The sequence below is a fragment of the Vanacampus margaritifer genome, chromosome 14, assembly GCF_051991255.1.
Source record: "Vanacampus margaritifer isolate UIUO_Vmar chromosome 14, RoL_Vmar_1.0, whole genome shotgun sequence".
NCBI lineage: Eukaryota > Metazoa > Chordata > Actinopteri > Syngnathiformes > Syngnathidae > Vanacampus > Vanacampus margaritifer.
Genome location: NC_135445.1, coordinates 17737749 through 17750281, shown reverse-complemented (window position 1 = coordinate 17750281; position 12533 = coordinate 17737749). Strand labels below are relative to the sequence as shown.

At 42.0% G+C, this 12533-nt stretch overlaps 1 long non-coding RNA gene across 2 annotated transcripts; it reads right to left on the bottom strand.

Moving 5' to 3' along the window:
- Positions 1-3085: 3085 nt before the first annotated feature.
- LOC144034042 (uncharacterized) lies at positions 3086-11337 on the bottom strand. Of its 2 annotated transcripts, none has more exons than XR_013288134.1 (2): positions 11091-11337; positions 3086-4224 (listed from the first exon to the last, which is right to left on the bottom strand). It is a non-coding gene; the product is annotated as an uncharacterized LOC144034042 (long non-coding RNA). The 2 variants fall into 2 exon arrangements; XR_013288135.1 differs by lacking the exon at positions 11091-11337 and adding an exon at positions 9219-9450.
- Positions 11338-12533: the final 1196 nt, after the last annotated feature.

Sequence of the window (12533 nt, the reverse complement as noted above, 5' to 3'; positions counted from 1 at the left end):
ATTAGTATTTTTTCTTTTGCAATAGTTTGAATATTTACACAGCATCATGAGGTTTTTTAATGTCAACCTCCCCACAATATCTGGATAATTATCATATCATGAGGTCCATATTGTGATATTTATTGTATTATGATGTTTGGATATCGTTACATCCCTAATGCATCCTAGACTTTTCCAACTTCCCACCTTCCTCGAATGCAGCATTAGTTCCCTGCTATCTTGCAGTGTGTCGGATCATTGTCACTGTCACAAACCCTTGACGAGTGTTAGTTATTTGTAGTGGGGGAGAGTTTTGTTTTCCAGTGTGATTTTTATTTGGGCTTCGTTGATTTTGTATTTTGAGTTTGCCCCTGTACCCTTGGTATTTTATTTTTTGGTAATACATTTTGTTAACTCCACACTGCGCTCCTACGTTGCTTCACCTACTTCACTGCATTTGGGTCCTAAATCCTGCCATGCCCATAAAAACGAGCACACTAATGAATGGATTCAGCTGGACAAATGCAAGTACTGTACCAGTCCACGGCTTAGGCGACTTTTTTGAAAAATATTTCTTTGCACTTGAAATGTATGTATTGTATTTAGTTAATTTTAACCTCAAATGAACTCTGCTCTATTGTGAAGACAAAAAAAGGTTGCGCCTGCCTCTCTGATATATTGCGTTCGCAGGTTAGAAGGCAGTACAGATCTCCTACAAGTTCACATATACACGGTTTAATGTCTATCGGGACTGGAAGGAGAAACAAAAGGAAGGTTGCGGTATTAAGTTTAAACCAAGCTGTATTCCACGTTAGATAACCCGATTGGCCATGTGACCGCATGGCAAGAAATACACTGAGTGGCCAACTGGGTATACACAACCAATTTGCTTCTGCTACAGGTAAATGGCGGAACCCTTTATGATGATGTAAGAACTTTAAAAATCTACAATATCTTTTGTTTTGCGCAAGATGTCTTCAAGAACTACCAAAATGACAAAGTATTGTATTTGTATAACTAGAAAAATTCCCGTGGAAATTTTGAATGGGACTGCTGACTCTTGTAAATGAGCTGAACAGTTTAAAATTTAAACTACTGGAATCGGTCAAGAAATGTGGAAGTTAACCATAATCAACACCAACTAAAAGTATCTCACTGTCCCTGAAAATGTATTTAAAAAAATGTAAATAAGCTGAACAGTTTAAAATTTAAACGACTGGAATCGGTCAAGAAATGTGGAAGTTAACCATAATCAACATAAACTAAAAGTATCTCACTGTCTCTTTAAGAAAAATGCACTTTCACGCACACACATTTGACTTGGAGACGTCACGCGCCCACATTCCATTGATATTGTATGAGAGACGCACACCTGGAACAAAAGCCTCTCACGACTTAACGGTTCAAGATACAGATTCAAGAAATGGGTTTGGGGAACACGAGCATGTTCTCATTTTTTTAATCGGATGAAAAATGACCAAATGAGAGCAGGTTGAAAACTTATGATTTATCAGAAATGAAGAGCGAAAGGCGCCTGAATTTAACATGGAAGAGATAGGCGAGAGAGTCCGCATTCTCCTCGCTTTAAGTGGAAATAAAGGTACTAAATGACACCTTAGCTAAATAAAAGTCAGTTTGTCTGAAAGAAGAGACTTGTTACTACAAAATGTGAGAATTTGATGTCTAGTAATCAAAGATTGTGGCCATGGTGACGAGTTGAAGTGAAACTTTTGACTTTTGGAAATAGATTTTTTGGTTCCCGCCACTCTAAGTCTAATTGCTCAACTGAGTGTAATAGAAGGCTATTTCACTCACTGTCTTTGAACCCGCACTGGGGGGAGAGCTTTCGTTCCTTAAAATAAATTTCGACACTGAGCTAAAGATGGGAAAAATTGCCACAAAATGAGCTAAAATTCATATCGGTCGGCCAACGTATGCGCGCGCAGCGTGTCTTGGAAAAAGGTGCTTGATCTGTAATTTGTTCCCCCTTTCTCCATTCATTTCCTATGGGACTTTTTTGGGAGTTTTTTGGGAATTGCGTCGCCATGGTAACTCGGAATTCCTAGAAAAGTAATGCCGCACCGAGTCAGATCGAGCCGCCTCGTTTGATACCTCATTTGTCCCGGTGCGATCCATGGTACGGGCCGCATTTTTGCGGTAAAATCTGGGGATTTTCTAGGATGGAGAGTAATATGTGCTGCTTTCAGCAGTCCCATAATAAACCACTTTCCTAGGTAGAATATTGATATGTGCTTGCTTGCTTCGCAAGCAGCATGCTACGCTCAAAAGTCCCATAATAAACCCATTTTCTAGGGTGGATAGTAATATGTGCCTGCTTGCTTCGCACTGCTGCTTGCTCCGCTCAGCAGTCCCATAATTAGATGATGAAATGACATGTCATCATGTGTTTAACTTTTGTCTGAAGACACCAGGTCGACACCAGGTAGCAAGTTCGACATTGTGTCATCCAAACGTTTTTTATGCTATAATTTTTATGGTATAGAATGGAAGTGCGCGAACACTTTTCCAGTTTTGGTCACATGATAGTCCGCATATATCAAAATACTGCGTTTTTTAAAATGTATTTATTTATTTATTTTTAACGCTGGCTGTTTTTTTTATTTATTGAGTTAAATGAGGGGCCTGTGTTAACTGTACCAGTATACCAGATACCAGTAGTGGTATCAAAGGGAATTTGTTTAACATTATTTATTCACACATTCATTTCAAATGCCCAATTAAACATGTGTAGCTGTGTTTAACAATATGATGTGCATGTTTTCAAAGGTCATTTTTGAGTAATACACATTTTCATTGTTCAAAGAAAGAACGAAAGAAAGAAAGAAAATTAACCAACAAGGACTGAAAGAAGCCGTCTATTTTAATAATCGAGTAATCGCTAGGAGACATTTTTTTCATTTAAAATTGTCCAAATCCTCTGATTTCAGTAACAGTAATTGTTCATTGATTTCTGTAGTCCTTCATGACATGTTTTCTGTGACATTTGCAAACATCAGTTTTTTTTTGGGAAACAAATGATAACTAATGCATCATCAATCCCCGTTTTTTTAAAACCGCTGGTTAATAAACAGTAATCAGGGGGAAATGCTTTTGTAATACACTTTAATGTATAGTTCAAATTAATCCAATTGGTTGATTAATTGATTGAATAATTAATCGATTCTAAAAATGTTTGCTAGTGACAGGACAGGGTGTGTGTGGGGGGGAGGGGGGGCGTAACGAGCAAGACCTGAACAACGCACACAGGGAAACACAACTTAACAAAAAACAAAACTAAACGTAATCTAAAACAACAACAAAAAAGCTCATGATCAGAGTAATCATAGTCATGACTTGGCAACAATGGTAAAACAGCATTTGAGAATCAATGTTCTAGAGTAGGGATGGGCAACTTTGGTCCTTGAGGATGAGAGTTGTCCGCCCCTGTAGAGTCCGGTCCTCGAAGTCCGGAGTCCTGCAGGTTTTAAATGTTTCCGCCCACTAACACACCTGATTCATATAATCAGCTCATCAGCATACCTGATAATGATCCTGATCTTTAGTATCAGGTGTGTTGGTTACCGGCAACATCTAAAACCTGCAGGATTTCGGACCTCGAGGACCGGAATTGGTGAACCCCGGTCTAGACCACTTATCTTGTTTACGGTTGTCAGACCCTACAGTAGTAGGCTCAAGGTGAATGATAAAATCCCAACGTAATCGAGAATGGAACATGAGAAATCCAGACCTTTGAATTGTAGCTATATGCAAGCTTCACTAACGATATGTTACTGGATATGACTAGATTTTAAAATATCCTTTACTGAACTTTTTCAAACCAAAATCAGTTGCAGAATAGATTTTTACAATGGAGTATTTCCTGGATGCTTTTCTCTTGTCCTGCAGCAAGTAAGAGCTGGAAACAATGGTGCATGAAGGAAACGAGTCCCAATAGAGAAGATTTCCCTAGAGTGACAAATAAGAACGACTAAATGAAATAGAGGGAATTTCCACAAGTGGAGGACGGTCTCACAGCTAGTGAGCGTGGGTGGAGCATGAGATAGAGGGATCAATATCTAATTTCAGTGCTGGACTCACTGTGGACGTTTTTCCAATAAGGCTCAGACAAAACAGCAAAGTTTGAATAGCAGTGTACAGCTTTGTCTGTCTCATTGTCTTCTCCTTTTCTCTCCATCTTCTTTTCTGCAGCCATCTGCATCCATACCTGCTCATACGTCTTCAGTCCTGGATCAAAGAGATGCAAGAAATGGCAACATTAAGGCGTGCTCATAACCTTTTTGTTTGCTCGTCATCCTTTTAATGTTTATATATATATATATATATATATATACATATATATATATATATATATATATATATATAGAGAGAGAGAGAGAGAGAGAGAGAGAGAGAGAGAGAGAGAGAGAGAGAGAGAGAGAGAGAGAGAGAGAGAGAGAGAGAAAGAAAATACACAACCAATTCATTGAAGGAAGGCTTAAGAACATTTTTAGGTAGGCTTGAGCCCTGTAAAATAGGTCTAACGACGCCATTGCCTCAAGCATTTATTTTCCTTCTAATTCAAACCTTGAAACTGTGGACCATGCATATGTGATGGAAAGTTTGGTACACACACAGTCAGGACAAATTTGAGCAAGCCCTCAGATATGCTAACAGTTAGCCTACCTACTTCTATTAATTTCTTCTGCCACTACTTTATTTGATTCTTTCTTTTTAAAAAAAAAAAAAAGGGGGGGGGGGGTTGCCACTACTCTTGAATTCAGGGAAGGTATTTAGGGAGGGTGACCTGGACTGAATCTGGATGATGGTTCGGCAAGAGAAGCGAGTTAGCTGGAGTTTCTGTTTTTGGGCGACTCTGGGAACTTTGTGAAATGTTCTTGTGTGGTGATAAGGCTTGTCAGATAGAATGGTGTTTGACTATCTAGAACCAGTGACAGATGAGTGGTGTCAAAAGTCAGGTCGAAATAACTCATCAGGGGATTTCTCCAAATAGTCAGACAGTAGAAAAGTGGTATGTCGGGTAATTCATCTACATTATCTGGTATGTCCACTCAATGATTAACTCACTTTTGATTTCTGGTTGACTGGCATGTATAGTAGCCTTTTCTTCTTCTTCTTCTTCTCTTCCTTTCGGCTTTTCCCTTCAGGGGTCGCCACAGCGAATCAGTTGCCTCCATCTAACCCTGTCCTACCTTCATGTCCTATTTAACTACATCCATGAACCTCATCTTTGGTCTTCCTCTAGACCTTCTTCCTGGCATTTGGAAACTCGACATCCTTCTGCCAATATACTCACTATCTCTCCTCTGGACATGTCCAAACCATCTCAGTCTGGCCTCTCTAGCTTTATCTCCAAAGCCTTTAGCATGTGCTGTCCCTCTGATGTACTCATTCCTGATTCTATTTATCCTGGTCACTCCCAAAGAGAACTTCAGCATCTTCATCTCTGCCTACTCCAGCTCTGTCTCCTGTCCTTTACTCAGTGGCACAGTCAACATCGCTCACCACAGTTTTATAAACCTTTCCTTTCATTTTAGCTGAAACTCTTCTATCACATATCACACCTAACACTTTTCTCCACCCGTTCCAGCCTGCCTGCACCAACTTCTTCACTTCTTTTCCACACTCTCCATTGCTCTGGACTGTTGACCCTAAATACTTAAACTCCTCCCCCTTCTTGGTCTCTTCTCCCTGTTACCTCACTCTTCCACTTGGGTCCCTCCCATTCACACACAGATACTCCGTCTTGCTACCTTCATTCCCCTCCTTTCCAAGGCAAACCTCCACGCCTCTAGCTTCTCCTCCACCTGTTCCCTACTCTCACTACAGATCACAATGTCATCTGCAAACATCACAGTCCATGGAGATTCCTGTCTAACCTCGTCTGTCATTCTGTCCATTACCATAGAGAACATGAAGGGGCTCAGAGCTGATCCCTGATTATAGTCCCACCTCGACTATGAACTCCTCCGTCACACCTACAGCACACCTCACCACTGTCTTACAGTCATCATACATGTCCTGCACCCCTTAAACATACTTCTCTCTCACTCCAGACCTCTTCATACAAAACCACAGTTCCTCTCTAGGTACTCTGTCATAAGCTTTTTTCAGATCTACAAAGACACAATGCAGCTCCTTCTGACCTTCTTTGTACTTCGCTATCAACATCCTAAAAGCAAATACTGCCGGGGTGGGGGGTGCTGGGGTGGGGAGGGTGTCTGGGGATTTGGGGACCTGGGGGCGGTTGGGGCTGGGTTGGGGTGGGTGGCGGGGGTGGGGGGCGGTTGGTCGCGGGGGGAGCGGGGGTTGTGGGCCGGTGGGGTGCCTGGTGGGCCTGCAGTGCCCCGTCCTGCTGCGTTGGGTTGGGGGCGCGGGCCGCGTTGGGGTGGGGGGCGCTCCTGCTCCGGGGTTTGCTCTCCGGCCGGTGGCCCCTGCGGGGCCCGGGGGTCGTCCTTTGGCGCGGCCGCGGCCTGGGGGGCCCTGAGGTGTTGCGCTTGCTCTGTCCTGGCGGGGGTCGACGGCTCCCCTCTTTGGTGGAGATTTTCATGCATGCTAGATCCACCACACCAGCATCTATCGAGACTCAGACACAATTTGTTTCTCCCTCAGGTCATTGATTCGGTGGAGGCTGGTGTCTGTGGATCTCACTCTGCTTCGTCTGTCCTTTCTACCTTTCCTCAGTTTCTCCTTTGGGCCCTTGAGGTTTCCCTGATTTGTTGGAGTTTGGATGTCTCTGGGGTTGGTGAAGGTTAGTGGCCCGGTGGGTGGTGTCTGGTCGGTGCTGGGCTTCGCTTTTCTTTCTTTTCTTTGGTCCCCCTTCGGGTCTCCTGGCGGCCCCACGACTCTGGCTGGATTTTGAAGTGTTCGGTTTAGGTGAACGGTATGGGAATTCTTATTTATTTATTTTATTTTTTTCTCACGCACGCACGCACGCACACACACACGCACGCACACACGCACAAACACACACACGCACACACGCACAAACACACGTACAAAAAAAAAAAAAGAAAAAAAAAAGGGAGAACAATGATGATGACATTTCAAATGATCAATACTGAGATCTCCCAAAAAAAAAAAAAAAATAATAATTCTACTGCTACCTCTCCTAGACACTTCCATATCCCACAGGTATATCATCAGGTGCCTTTCCACTCTTCATCCTCTTCAATACCCTTCTCTCTTCGTCCTTACTAATCTTTGCTACTTCCTGGTCCACAGCAGTCACCTTTTCTACTCTTTGTTCTCTTTCATTTTCCTCATTCATCAAATCTTCAAAGTACTCTTTTCATCTTCCCATCACACTACTGGCATCTGTCAGCACACTTCCATCCCTATCCTTTATTACCCTAACCTGTTGCACGTCTCTTTGCCATGCCAACCTGTATAGATAAGTCTCTCCCTCCTTACTGTTCAACCTAGCATACAAGTCATCGTAAGCCCCTCGTTTGATCTTTGCCACTTCTACTTTCACTTTACGCTGCATTTCCCTGTACTCCTGTCTACTTTCTTCAGTCATCCCTGTGTCCCACTTCTTCTTAGCTAACCTCTTTCTCTGGATCCACTTCTGCACCTCCGCATTCCAACACCAAGTCTCCTTATCTCCTTTCCTTCCAGATAACATACCTTCAAGGACTGTCTTACCTGTCTCCCTGATCACATTTGCTATAGTTGTCCAGTCATCTGGAAGCACCTCCTGACCATCCAGAGCCTTTCTCAACTCCTTCCTGAAAGTCATACAACATTCTTCCTTTTTTCATCCTCTGCTCTGCCTTTGCTGTCTTTGTCTTCCTCACCACCAGAGTCATCCTACACACTACCATCCTATGCTGTCTTACCTACCACTACTTTGCGGTCGCTGATCTCCTGCAGATTACACCTTCTACACAAGATGTAGTCTACCTGTGTACTCCTACCTCCATTCTTGTAGGTCACCCTATGTTCCTGCCTCTTCTGGGAGAAAGTATTCACGACAGCCATTTCCAATCTTTTTGCAAAGTCAACCACCATCTGTCCTTCTGCGTTCCTCTCCTGGATACCAAACTTGCCCATCACCTCCTCATCACCACTGTTTCCTGCACCAACATGTCCATTGAGGTCTACACCAATGACAACTCTCTCACTTCTAGGGATGCTCTGCATCATTTCATCAAGGTCCAACCAAAAGTTCTCCTTCTCCTCCAGTTCACATCTTACCTGTGGCGCATACCCACTAACAACATTGATCATCACACCTTCGATTCCTAGCTTCAGGCTCATTACTCTATCTGACACTCTTTTTACCTCCAGGGCGTTCCTAAAAAACTCCTCCTTCACGATAACTCCTACTCCATTTCTTTTCCTATCTACACCATGATAGAACAACTTGAACCCTGCACCTAAACTTCTAGCTTTGCTTCTAGCTTCTAGCTTCTTAGCTTTCCACCTGGTCTCCTGAACACACAGTATGTCCACCTTCCTCCTCTCCATCACGTCAACCAGCTCTCTACCTTTTCCTGTCATAGTTCCAACATTCAAAGTCCCTACTCTCAGTCCTAGACTCTTGATGTTCCTCTTCTCTTTCTTCCTACAAACACACCTTCCTCCTCTCCTTCTTCGACCAACAGTAGTCCAGTTTCCACCGGCACCCATGGTGGTCGTTGTAAACTTGGGCCTCGACCAATCCGGTATGGAAGTCATATATTTGATTTGCATGTTTGATTTGGCCAAAGTTTTACGTTGGATGCTCTTCCTGACACAACAATCTGTATTTATCCGGGCTTGGGACCGGCACAAGAAGACACTGGCTTGGGTCCCCTTGCGGCTACATTATGTATAGTATACTGCCTCGATGTACCGTATTTTACGGACTATAATGTACTCTGCACTAGTCAAAAAAATGCAGCATGAATAAAAGAAGAAAATATATTGCTCCGGACTTATAAGTCAAATTTTTGGGGTAAATGTATTTTACAAAAACTGATAACAAGAACAGTGAATCTTGGACTCCCGCCCAGGGTCCCTGTTCCCTAATCCTGGGTGTGTTCGGAAATATTAACTGAGTGTACACGGCTTTAATGGCAGGGGAGTGTGCTCCGCCTCTTCAAACACAGAATGTGATAGGGCGTCAGGATTTCTGAACGCACCACATGTTGATGATCCCATCAAACAAATACTGGTTGGACGAAATTTCCACTTCCAACTATGGAAAAAAAAATGTTTTGTTTAAAATGGCTTACCTGATCTATTATCCCAGATCGCATTGTGGTCAAAGGTAGAAGCCTGGTTGATTATTTCACCGTGTAGTACTGTAAATCCTTGTTGTAGTTAAGGAAGCCACATGCTAAACTAGCGATACATCACTCATTAATTGCCTTGACTACTACTTCTTTTGCAGTGGGCAGATACTTTTGCTGCATTATCACCACTTTTTTAGCATGCTAAAGAAGATAGCCACCAGCGGTAAAGCATGACTACTTTTCTTCTTTTTCTTCTTCTAACATTTCTTGTTCTTCTTCTACTACTACTTTCTTTTACCACCACCATCTGGCCACCTGTGGTAATCGACACGATCAGAGAGTGGTGATTTTGTGGGACCAGCCAAACTGAAAAAAAGGAAGAGGGAGGGTTTGTGCACTGTGGGCGGGAACAATCAAACATGTCCAATCAAAGCGGCTCCTCTCATTCCCCTTAGAAGCAGCACATTGACAGTGTCAAACAAACTGTATGAAAACGCCGGACACCTTTGGTCCCTACCACAGGTGCTGAGCCTATGGGAAGGGGGACGCTCTTCGGACTGCCTATGGGTGCTAGCCAATGAGCCCCATCTCAAGGCCTGACTCCAGAGAGGGGCCCTTGTGACCCGCATCTAGGCAAAAGAAAACCAAGTATAATGTTTGTATTCCTCATTAGGGGTCTTCGAGCTGTGCTTTGTTTGGTCCCTCACCGAGGACCTGTTTACCATGGGTGACTCTGCCAGCCAAAACACCAGACAATTTCGCTCCTAGGATCATAGGGACACAAACCCCTCTACATGATAAGGTGACAGCTCACTGAGCTCAAGGAGGGGGGAAGAAGGGTTGTACAGGTTAAATCATTTAAATATAGATATTTGTTAAGGATATTTTATTGATATTTATGTATGTGTGTATTATATAAATAGGGTATTTCTATATCGCAGATTTCAACTATACTGCGGGGGTGAGGAGGGTTTACTGTATTAGCAGTTTAGGAACACCAAATTATCATACTGAGCTGAGTATACTGCTCTGGAGCTCCCCTCACTGGTGACAGATGACTGACATTTAGCTGATATCTCAGCTGTAAGCCACTGCACTCTAGAGAAAACTACAACACTTGATGCATTTATTTGAACGCAGGGCTCCTTTTCATGCCAGTCAATTGATAATGACTAAGCTAAATGCAAAGTGAAACTCAAGATGCATCAACAACAACACTATACATCGTTACTGTTTGGTGAGTGTAACATGCGTGTATTTGGTCTATTGGTATTCTCATGACAGATAGCACTGTTGCCTCAAAGCAAGAAGGTTCTGGGTTTGAATCTCTGCCTGGGGATTTCTGTAAGGAGTACACATGCTCTACCTGTACTTGTTAGCTTTAGCTTGTTATCGAAGTTTTGATAAGATTGGATGGTGCACCAGTGACAAATCACTTTCATATATTTCAGATATTGTCATTTGTCTTTATAGTTTACTGTTTTTACTTTAAACAATGTTTCACTATTTATTTATTTATTTATTTATTTATGTATTTATTTATTTTACATTTGTATGGCCAAACTATACCATTATTTACTATGGGAAAAGTATATGTTGTTCACTAAGGTACTCAGAAACATCAAATAACCATAATATATATATATATATATATATATATATATATATATATATATATATATATATATAATGCATTAAATGAAAACAATTATTTTGCATGAAGAAGTAAGATTAGTAAAAAAAATTAAAATTAAAATTAAAACTACACAGCAATAGGCATTGTGCCTCCATCTCTGATCAACGTAGTAGCAGTGTATGTAGCAGAATGTGCTTTCCCTGATGTGTGTGTGTGTGTGTGTGTTCTGCAGTTACCATGCCAACTTGCCGGGCTCCTTGACATCAAAGCCGATGTATAGATTCTTCAATCCACCAAATGCTGATTCAGGTTCCTCAAAGTATGGTTTCAGAAGTGGGGTGGCTTGCTGGGAGGCTTTTAGGTGTATGTGGCCAGTTTGAAAGACCGCTGGGGGGGGGGGGGGGGGGGGATCTTCCCTCTTTTTGTTTTTCTTTTTTAGAGACGCAAAACCAATTTAGAGGATTGGGCACCTTGTGTACCCTGTGACTTCCTGTAGCAAAGATACTGTGATGACCCGTCCTGTCAAGATGGGAAGAATTGACAATTTTCAGTGAGGTTCAATCATGAAGCAAATCTTCTCATAGAAAGGGAAAATTAATATAATTCTGCATACTGTGGAATCGAAATGAATATCGTTTCTTGGCGCACAAACTCTTGTTTCATCATGCCAGTTGTCATGGAAACACAGTAAACTCTTCTTTTTTTTAAACAGTGATATAGCTGAAACATTTGCAATAAATAAATAAATAAACATTTGCGCTAAAAATAAAAACTGCTTGCTTGTCCTACAATTATTAATGAAACAAAAGTCTAGCAAGTGTTGGGACCCTCTGATAAAATGTATTACACCAGCTTACGTAACGATTTCTAAATGTGTTGTTCTTTTACAGTAGGCCTATTTGTTAATGCCGTTTGTTAATGGCAATACCGTTGCGTGCAATTTTTGGTAAAGTTGACCTACATGGTTGCTGATTGTTTTCAACCTACAGACAGAATGTCCTATCATCAAATTATAGGTGATACTGGAGTATTATTCGATTTATGTGACTCATGACCAGAAATAGTAATGACTTCAACTTTGCAAGCGGACCCACTAAGATAACGTCAGTGCCAGTGCAATGAGTCTTTTTCATGATCTTCGGTAGCTCTTTACTGCCCTCCAGTGGTTATGAGAGCAACTGTCGACACATGTTTGAAGGTTAGAATGGCCTTTCACCCCTCCCCCTGGGACCCTAATTTACAGAATGACTTGTAGAATGTGCTGCTACTGAAATTGAGGAAATAAAAGATTGAAATGCTTCTAAACTATTAATAGGAAAACTAATATGGAAGGACAGAGGTAACTTGTGACCATTTTTTGGAGAGATGCTGGCTTGCTTTGTAAGCACAGACATGGCATGACATCATGAGATCCCTTCTTTAGGGCTGCAGTACAAGTATACACACACACACACACACACACTGCTTTTTAACATCTTATCTGACCCCCACCCCCCCCCCCCCCCCCCACACACACACACACACTCACACACAAACACACAAAACAGACGTTTAGTGTTACACTAACACAACTTATAAGTACTGTGATCTTCTATCAATACTGCCTCTTGAAATCATTACACATTATTACTTTTCTGTTGCAGAAAAAGTACAGTTCTTCAGAACCACTAATCCATTGA